This window comes from Protomyctophum bolini (genome assembly GCF_963924005.1).
Source record: "Protomyctophum bolini genome assembly, chromosome: 12".
Lineage (NCBI taxonomy): Eukaryota > Metazoa > Chordata > Actinopteri > Myctophiformes > Myctophidae > Protomyctophum > Protomyctophum bolini.
The window spans coordinates 42,207,775-42,217,283 of NC_137873.1; positions in this window are offsets into that span (position 1 = coordinate 42,207,775).

A 9,509-nucleotide genomic window follows, 5' to 3' on the forward strand; every position below is an offset into this window, starting at 1 on the left:
ATACATATGTACTATGGCGTGCTATGACTATATACAATGCAATTCTAGTGCTGTCTACACAACATGCTATAAGTCTGTATCAAATGCTATCTACAGACACTGAACCCCTAATTGCTCCTCATGATGTGTGCTGGTTGGTGCCTTGCATGGTTTCCGCCGCCATCGGTGTATGAATGTGTGTGTGAATGAATGGGTGAATGTAATGCACAATCTATGTGAAGCGCCTTGGATAAAGGGCACTATATAAATGCACCGTTTACCATGCTGACCCAGTACCACCCGGCCTCCTGATTCAGGCCTCATCACATGTCCTTAACTGTGGCAGGATGTGTGCTTCCAGAACCGGGCTTCATAGTCATCTACCAACGATGACCACTGCCAAACTCACAGCGCGAGGAAGCTGCGTCATCTTTGACAACGATGGACTGCCAAGGAGGGAGAGAGGAGGCGTGTGTGTGTGTGTGTGTGTGTGTGTGTGTGTGTAAATGGTGTATTCATAGTGCCTTTATCCAAGGCGCTTTTGTGCATTTCATTCCCCCATTCATACACCGATGGCAGAGGAAACCATGCAAGGCACAAACCTGCTCATCGAGAGCAATTAGGCGTTCAGATCGAGGCTTGCTCAAGGACACTTCCACACAAACTCAGGGGAACCCGGGATCGAACTGGGGGACCTTCCGGTTCCCAAACGGCAACTCGACCCCTGAGCCACTGCTGCCCTATACCCACACACTGTGTGCGTGCGTGTGCGTGTGCATGTGCGTGCGTGCACTGTGTTAGTCAGCGAGCGTACAATAATTAATTCTGGTGTATTATTATGTATGGTATAATGTTACAATTAGTGTGTGTCTCTTTAAAGAAAATGATAAATGTCACACCAAATAGACAGACACAGAGGGAGATAGGGACAGGAAGAGAGGGGGGGGGGGGGGGACGGGACCATAGCTTGGTTGAATTATTAATTGTTCAATTATGGCATTCTGCCAAGAAAATTTGGTTCCAAATCTTTAATAACGACTCCTAATTAATCATTGTCACAATGCCACCTGGCCATGGGGCAACGTGCTCAAGACAAACGATGAGAGAGTGTGTAAGGCTATAGCGCCTGAGCTGAGATTAAAGAGCAATGGATGTGCTGTTTATTAGGGATCATTATAAAAGGGATAATCCATGACAAACCAGGCAATTATATTTATTGAGGTTATTATTATTATAATATGTGGATGGGTTCTGTCTCTATAGTTCCTCCCCAACCCAAGACAATAAACAGTATATTTATATACTGTACGCCGGCTCACGTGTGCTTCTGGATCACTATTGTTCACTTTTTAGAACCACAAAACGCGTCTTAGAGATTAAACAACAAATAACAGCCAGAACCAGCAACTGCATTTATTTAATCACATGTGAAAAATGTGGTTTACAATATGTCGGAGAGACATATACAATATACAATACATATAATACAATATTAACAATGCCAAAAAGACAACCACAAGATTGGTGCAACATTTCATGGCTCACGGCATTGAAGCTCTAAAATGCGCTGGACTTCAACACAATCCCAACTGGACAGTTTTTAGGACAAAGACGTTTTAATGAAAAACAGTGGATTAAGAACCTCAACACGGATTTTCCTGGAGGCTTAAACATGCCTAAAATCAGATCTTGAACACTACAAAACTTAAACTCAGGATTAAACTGGAGAAATCTAACAGTGATTGGATCAGACTTCCTTCGGATACATGGCGAATGCATTTATTCCTTGCATTGTGCCTACACATGTTGCGACCTGCGGTGTAGGCACAATGCACTGAAGTCTTTTAATTCCCCCCCGTCTACACCAACTAATCTCTATTGCTGAGAATAGCAGTCACATGACTCATTGTGTTCAACTTTGTCACTTTGCATCACTAACGATGACAGAGAGAGACAAGCAGGGCATAGTGCAGCTCATTTAAAGGTTTATTCAGTGATTTCACTTCATTCAAATATCCTTCTTTTTTTTTGGGATAATCCAACTGTCGTATCTAGGATCAATAATTCATATAAAATCTCATGTTTGTTAAAGAAATGTTCCACTATACACTATTTGGTCACTATGCTAAGGACATGCTAAATAAGTCAACTGTCACTAGATGCAAGGCAGTTCTCTCAGAGGCCTGTCTTTGTTATGTAGAGTCAAGGTGTTGGTGGCCTGTTTACATGTTTAAAGTCGGATCCTGGGTCACACCTAAAGAATTTAACATGCGATAAGAACAATTGATCAAGGGCTACAGTGATTTACCTTCCTGGGAGGGGCCAATGCCAGTCTGGGACAATGTGTATTTGTGACTCTGTTTTAAGGCCATTGGTTTTCATTGTAAAGGGGGTCATTCTCTCCGACGGCTTTCGCCGTCGGAGGTGAGCTTATGCTACGCTTCACTGCTGTGCTGTACTCTGAATAAACTACTCATGGAACATCCAATCCTGTCTGCCGTTGCACATTTACTCTCCTGGATGGTATAAAATATACAACATAAGTGGCGCCCGATGTGGTTTTGATGGCGTGGATAATTCTACGGCACAATAAAAACGGACCTGCGAAGAGGGAGGGGAGTTTTTGGGAGCGACGGTGGAGAAGCGTGATCCGACGTTCAGTGCGTCTACGTGGAGGTGGAGGCCTTAACCAACTACGGACTGAGTCACGGCTCTGCCCTGCGAGGAGATGGACGGAAGCGGTTGCATCGACAGCAGGGTGACGGGGAGCGGCTGCGGGTGGCGGAGACCTGCATCTTTACATCAGCGCACTGGCGGAGGAGGACGACGGGGAGCAGTGAGACGCAGCACGGCGCAGCAGTGGCTGATTGACCGACCTAAGCTGAGTGCCTTCGTGGACCTGATCAAGGGGTCTGTGATGAAGATGTTCCGGCCTTTTCTTTTCTCTTCACGAGCGTTCCCAGCTCTGATGGTTTCAGAGTTGGGAGGGGGGAGAGAAGAGATGATGACGACGACAGCGGAAAACAGCAGTGAACTTTTTCTCAACTTTGATCCGTGCAGCTGAACGGACATTTCGAGGTAAACTAGGAAAGAGCAGCATACATGAAGAACTTTCCTTTGTCCAATTCGGAGGGGAGCCGAACTTTCCTTCGCTCCGATTACAAATTGTGCGTCAAGTTTGTTTTCAGCATGAATTATAATAGGCCTCATGTTGGTATGTGTTTGTCGTATAATTAGATAAGTTGAGTCATTTAGCCTAAATTGAATCAATGAGGTATTTTCCTAGGGATATGAAGAGATATGTGTTATTATAGTTAGACTCTGGCGTGTCAATGTTTGGGTCACCACTGGGTGATCTTGGTCAGAGGTAAGTCCGGGACTTAGCTGACATTGTGTATTGGAATAGCAGAGTTTAGTAGTAAAATCATGTAGGTTATTACATATCAAAAAAGTGCTCCTGTAAAATGGAGCTGAAAGCGGCATATGTATTGTTTAATGTCAGTTAACTGTACTAATCATTTTCCCATTATTCATACACATATGGATGTCTGGTTGAAAACCATTTTTGGGAAGTTCTGTACTGTAATGCTGTTATTTTTTGGTTTCTTGAATGTGTATTGTCAAGCTGAGGGTCAAGGGGGGTGTAAGGGAATTATTGTTCCACATTTTGTATTCAGCAGACGGTGAGTCTGCTGAAAGGGGGGAATGTCGTATCTAGGATCAATAATTCATATAAAATCTCATGTTTGTTAAAGAAATATTCCACTATACACTATTTGGTCACTATGCTAAGGACATGCTAAATAAGTCAACTGTCACTAGATGCAAGGCAGTTCTCTCAGAGGCCTGTCTTTGTTATGTAGAGTCAAGGTGTTGGTGGCCTGTTTACATGTTTAAAGTCGGATCCTGGGTCACACCTAAAGAATTTAACATGCGATAAGAACAATTGATCAAGGGCTACAGTGATTTACCTTCCTGGGAGGGGCCAATGCCAGTCTGGGACAATGTGTATTTGTGACTCTGTTTTAAGGCCATTGGTTTTCATTGTAAAGGGGGTCATTCTCTCCGACGGCATTCGCCGTCGGAGGTGAGCTTATGCTACGCTTCACTGCTGTGCTGTACTCTGAATAAACTACTCATGGAACATCCAATCCTGTCTGCCGTTGCACATTTACTCTCCTGGATGGTATAAAATATACAACACAACTACTATAGAGTTTGCTGACCATATAAGGAGTTTCTCCCTGTCCCCAGTAAACCCCCCCCTAGTTTCAGGTTTTGGTGGCGGGGGTGCTTGGGCCACTGGGGGGGGGGGGTGGGCGAACTTATTGGTGAAACAATTTCATTCTTTACCGTTTATCATTTATCTGAAATGCTGAAATGTTGAAACAAGATGCTGAAACAATTTAATGTGTTTGGCCTACAAAACGAAAGGGGGGGGGGGGGGTAGGGGGGGCACCGCACTGACGTTATAAGAACCTTCCGCCACTGACAAGAATCGTGTATAAGAAACTGCAAACAGCAGCACAGAACACAGCAGGCCGGGGGGGACTGTATAAGTATTGAATTCAATTACTAATATTTTACCATTTCAATGAGACATTGATTGGAATATGAATTGGCATGAGCTCGGGAGACGAAACAATACATTAGTATAAAACAAATGTATATACTTGAACATCCTCCAACTAAAATCAATACAACATGAAGTGGCTGGCCTGGTGCACAGCATTATAAAATATATATACAAAATCAATAAAACACAGCTGTGTGGTGCAAAAAAAATCCCAAGGGGAAAACATTGGGGTGGCATCGCTCAATCGTTATGGAATTTATTATAAAAGTAATTTGAAGTAATTTGATTCAGGTATAGTATAAATGCATATAGCTTAACAGGGTAAAATATTCTGAAAATAGAAAATAACTTATTTGGCTGTTTGCAAACCTGTCTCTCTCTATTCTAACTCTTCTGCACATTTTGAGAGCTTCGCACAAAACAATAATTTCACCCACGCTTATTATTGTACACCCGTCTAAAACGTGTGACGTGTTTGAAACGCTGAGGAAGGCCCGCGTGCCGAAATGCTTTGGTCTCTCTAGGTGGACCGCTGCTGATGAAATAAAGAAACTCAAACTATACACAAGAGAGTACGGATATTCCCTTTTTCCAATGATCTATCTGCACCCATCAGCTACAGAGAGACTATGGGGCATGGGCTCCATTTCCGTCACCGCTAAACCCCAACTATCCCTAAACTTCTTTGCCTTTTTTTTTTTTACTATTTTGCAAAACATTTTTGAATAGTTAAAATGGCCAGTCTAAAAGCTCACAACGTGTCAATGTAGATTGGGCTAGTTGAAGTATTCAAAAATGTTTTTAAAAATAGTAAAAAAGAAGTTTAGGGATAAGGGGTTTAGCGGTGACGAAAATGGAGCCCTATATATCAACTTGATATAGGTGTGCCGTGCCTATATCAAGGCGTGCCTTCACCTATAACGGTTCTGTTGTTGTTCTACAACACAAAAGTACCCCCGACATCCTCCTGTATTAAAGGGATTGTGACATTAAAAAAAAGGTTTTGGAATTGTTCTTATGTTTTTTTAGGTTTTCTAAGCTCATTTGCACCCAAAAAACATGAACTTTTAACATTCAGTAGATTTTCTGTGATCTGTGGTTTTCTGGCTCAAACAGGTGCTCTGATTTGCCGGAAGTTTGTGATGTAAGAGCCTGCAAATCCCATATATGTCAATGGGATTTGCCAGCAGATGTCACTGTTTTCACTGTGTTGCCTGTTTTCATTGTAGCTCAAAAGGCTTCCAAACCCCAAAGAAAACTTCAGACCACAGAAAATCCACTGAATGTTCAAAGTTCAGGGTTTTTGGGTGTAATTGAGGTCATAAAACCTAAAAGAAAAAAGAAAAATAAATGAAAATGAATGTCATAAAACCTTTAAGTGTATTAAGTGTCTCAACAGTTGGCCTTAGTGCCACAAATCTGACAAAATTGAGTGTGACATGACGTTACAAAAACACAAGGTTTCATAATTTAATGGCAACCTTCGGTCGCAATGAATTTGTATTCCTTTTTACGTTTATCCCTCACTCCATCCTCCTGAGCGAAAAAAAGTTCAACTTCTCACAAGGTCACCCTCTCCTCCGTGTCGTCGTGTATAATTGCGGCGCGTTCTAGAAATCACAGAGTATAGTCCCGCCCCCGGAACAACCACACCTCGTTCATAATACGACACATGTCACAACATGTGAGGCTTTGAACATGAAAGTGACGTTTTTAAAATATTCATGGCACTACCAAGACCCTGGGAATGACTGAACGGATGGGAGATCACAGGGGGCCACTCTTAGCGACACCTGTACATACGGTAGTAGGCATCAAGAGACTTCAAGAGAATGCCGCGCGCGGAGAGGACGAGGAGCACATGGAACTTTATCCTCCTCTGCTTTCCTTTTAACTCATAGAGTTTAACGTTAACCAAGATCAAAAGGTCTTCAGTGCTCCTTAACCCATTCTGACCGGGAACCCGTTTTGGTGTTTAGCATCATGTCATGCTTTAGCTATTGAAAAATAGCAGATCTACAAGCTCATAGCGCGCCACCGAGTGGCGCGCTACGAGCTTGTAGGTCTGCTATTTTTGAAAAATCGAAGAACGACTTGACATTTTTAGAATCTGATCTCGGGTCAGAATGGGTTAATCAGACCAGTGTGTCCCCAGTGGAAACCTCGTGTGAATCTGATCTCAGGTCAGAATGGGTTAAGTACTGTACGTGTGTGAACGTATACAGGCCTATATATACGCTCTTGAAAATGAGGTTAATACGCGTGTGCAATATGGGCACGTGTTGAACTGTGATATATGAGATTCAACCCCTGCAGCACAACCGAATGCTTCGTTTATATAATCTGTTGTATACGATTGTGTGTCGCACTCTGAAAGTAAAGCAGATCTACGAGCTCACGGCAGCGTGTCGCATCACGATGAGTTGTCGTCCTCCGCTATTTTTGGCATGTGACAAAAGCACGCAACAAATTATGAACCCATGGCGGCTCCGTGCACATCATTAAAGTCAACTTCACCGTGCTGTCACATCACAGGTTTTGCAGGTGTGAAAATGGGGGTGAAATTCTTTGTCATGTTACAGGAAAGGAAAAGAGGAAGGAAACGGGGAAAGAAAGGACCCGTAAAACAGGTCCGATATACTGGAGCAGTGTATCATAGTATGTACATGCAGTACAGTGTAAATAAGGTGTGTGGTTATAAAAATAACATATGAGGCAGTTATAATAAATAGCAGCAGATATAATAGCATGTTGGGATGCACAATATATCCCATAATTACCAGGCTGTCAGTGGGGACAGTGTTATTGGCTGATGAATGAATGAATATCAACATCCTGTCATAAAATTATGACAGGCGATTCCTTGCTGTCAACTACCTGTCAGTACTCAGTGGGGAGTGTTGGCTGGGAGGAGGAGGAGGACTCTACCTGTGAGTCCTGTGGGTCTCAGGCCGGGTCCGCGCTTTCCTACCCCAAGAAGGAGCCTGGTCTGAAGCGCGTCGATGCCCCTGGGTGTCTGGGTCTCGACGGGCGGGCTGGCCTGGCAGCCGGGGGACGGGGGACCGGAGCCCTGGAATTCCTAGGGCCGGGGGTCCGCGGGGGGACTCACAGTCCTGTACGTCCTCTACCTGTGAGTGGGGAGTGTTGGCTGATGAGTGAATATCAACATCCATAATACATCCTAATACTGGGGGGGGTCAAATTATGACAGGCAATTCCTGCTGTTAATATGACCCCCCCAGTCAAAACACACTAGAATTGTGGGTTTGAGCTCACATGCCCTTTTGATTTACATCAAAAGTGGGGGGTAAAGTAAAGTAAAGTTACTATATTTACCCAGGGTAACTGGACTAAGCTCAAGAACTTGTTTACAGCCAGGCCCTGCTCATAGAACATTTCATGGTAGGGGTTCAATGCCTTGCTCAAGGGCACTTCAGCGGTGGTAATTTTAACGTGCCGGTCCGGGGATACGAACTATAGCGACCTTTCCGATAGCAAGACCGATCCGCAAACCGTTCAGCCACCGCTGCCACTCTAAACTACCTGTCAGTGGGGAGTGTTGGCTGGGAGGAGTAGTAGGACTAAGGCCCTAATAATGTAATGATAATTAACTCTGTCCCATCAAAAGAAACCAATAAAGTAAAGACAGGCCTATGTACAATACATGACTATCTATCTATCTATCTATCTATCTATCTATCTATCTATCTACCTACCTATCTATCTATCTATCTATCTACCTACCTATACCTATGCCTACCTACCTACCTATACCGGCATCTATCTGTCTCTCAAGACGGTAAAATAATCTTATCATCACACCTGAATCAACCCAATATAGTCTTGTCTTTGCAGACAGTCTTGTATCACCTGCATGCTGATTGCCGCACCGTGTGGGGAAGAAGTCAAAGAGCATTTCCTCCTCCCTTTCATGTGTTTTGTAATTAGCCATCAGATAATATGGACAATGACTCATAGCTGATATAAATATGAATAAAACATCTGTGAAGCTACACACAGTTAGTAAACAACCAAGCTAATTAGCAGGACCGGTTGATGTGCGTGTGCGAGCGTGTGCTAGCTTGCGAGCGTGTGCTTGTGTGCGTACATACGTGCGTGTCTGTGTGTGTGTAATACATCAAATACATACAAATAGTCATCATTAATCATACGTATAAGCTAAGAAACTAACAGTGGAATATCTATGAAACTATGTGTATATACTATAGAGTGCTGCTATGTCTACATAAAGTGCTATTTATGTTACATAACCCATTCTGAACTGGAACCCATTTTGGTGTTAGCATCATGTTATGCTTTAGCTATTGAAAAATAGCAGATCTACAAGCTTATAGCGCGCCACCGAGTGGCGCGCTACGAGCTTGTAGGTCTGCTATTTTTGAAAAATCGAAGAACGACTGACATTTTTAGAATCTGATCTCAGGTCAGAATGGGTTAATCAGACGAGTGTGTGTCCAGTGGAAACCTCGTATGAATCTGATCTCAGGTCAGAATGGGATAATGTATAAGCCTGTAGCATGTAAGGTCGTCGACGTCGAGGCCAGGGCAAGTGCATGCTTCGGTGAGTGCTTTAGGGAAATGCTGCAGCTACAGGCTGCAGGCTACAGGCTGCAGCTACATGCTGCAGGCTACAGGCTGAGATGTGGAGTAAGAAGAGGTGGGTTTTCAGACAACGGCGGAAGATTGGGAGTGAGTCTGCTGTTCTGAATCCGATTGCTGTGGGGGGGGGGTAGGACCAAGTCTCATGGGATTTGGGATTTGTTTATAAACATTTTGGTATTTGTTTATAAACATTTTGGGATTTGTTTATAAACATTTGGGATTTGTTTATAAACATTTGGGATTTGTTTATAAACATTTGGGATTTGTAAGTCTCATGGGGGGGGTAGGACCACTACCAGTTGACCTGTAGTAAGTCTCATGGTCGGGGGGG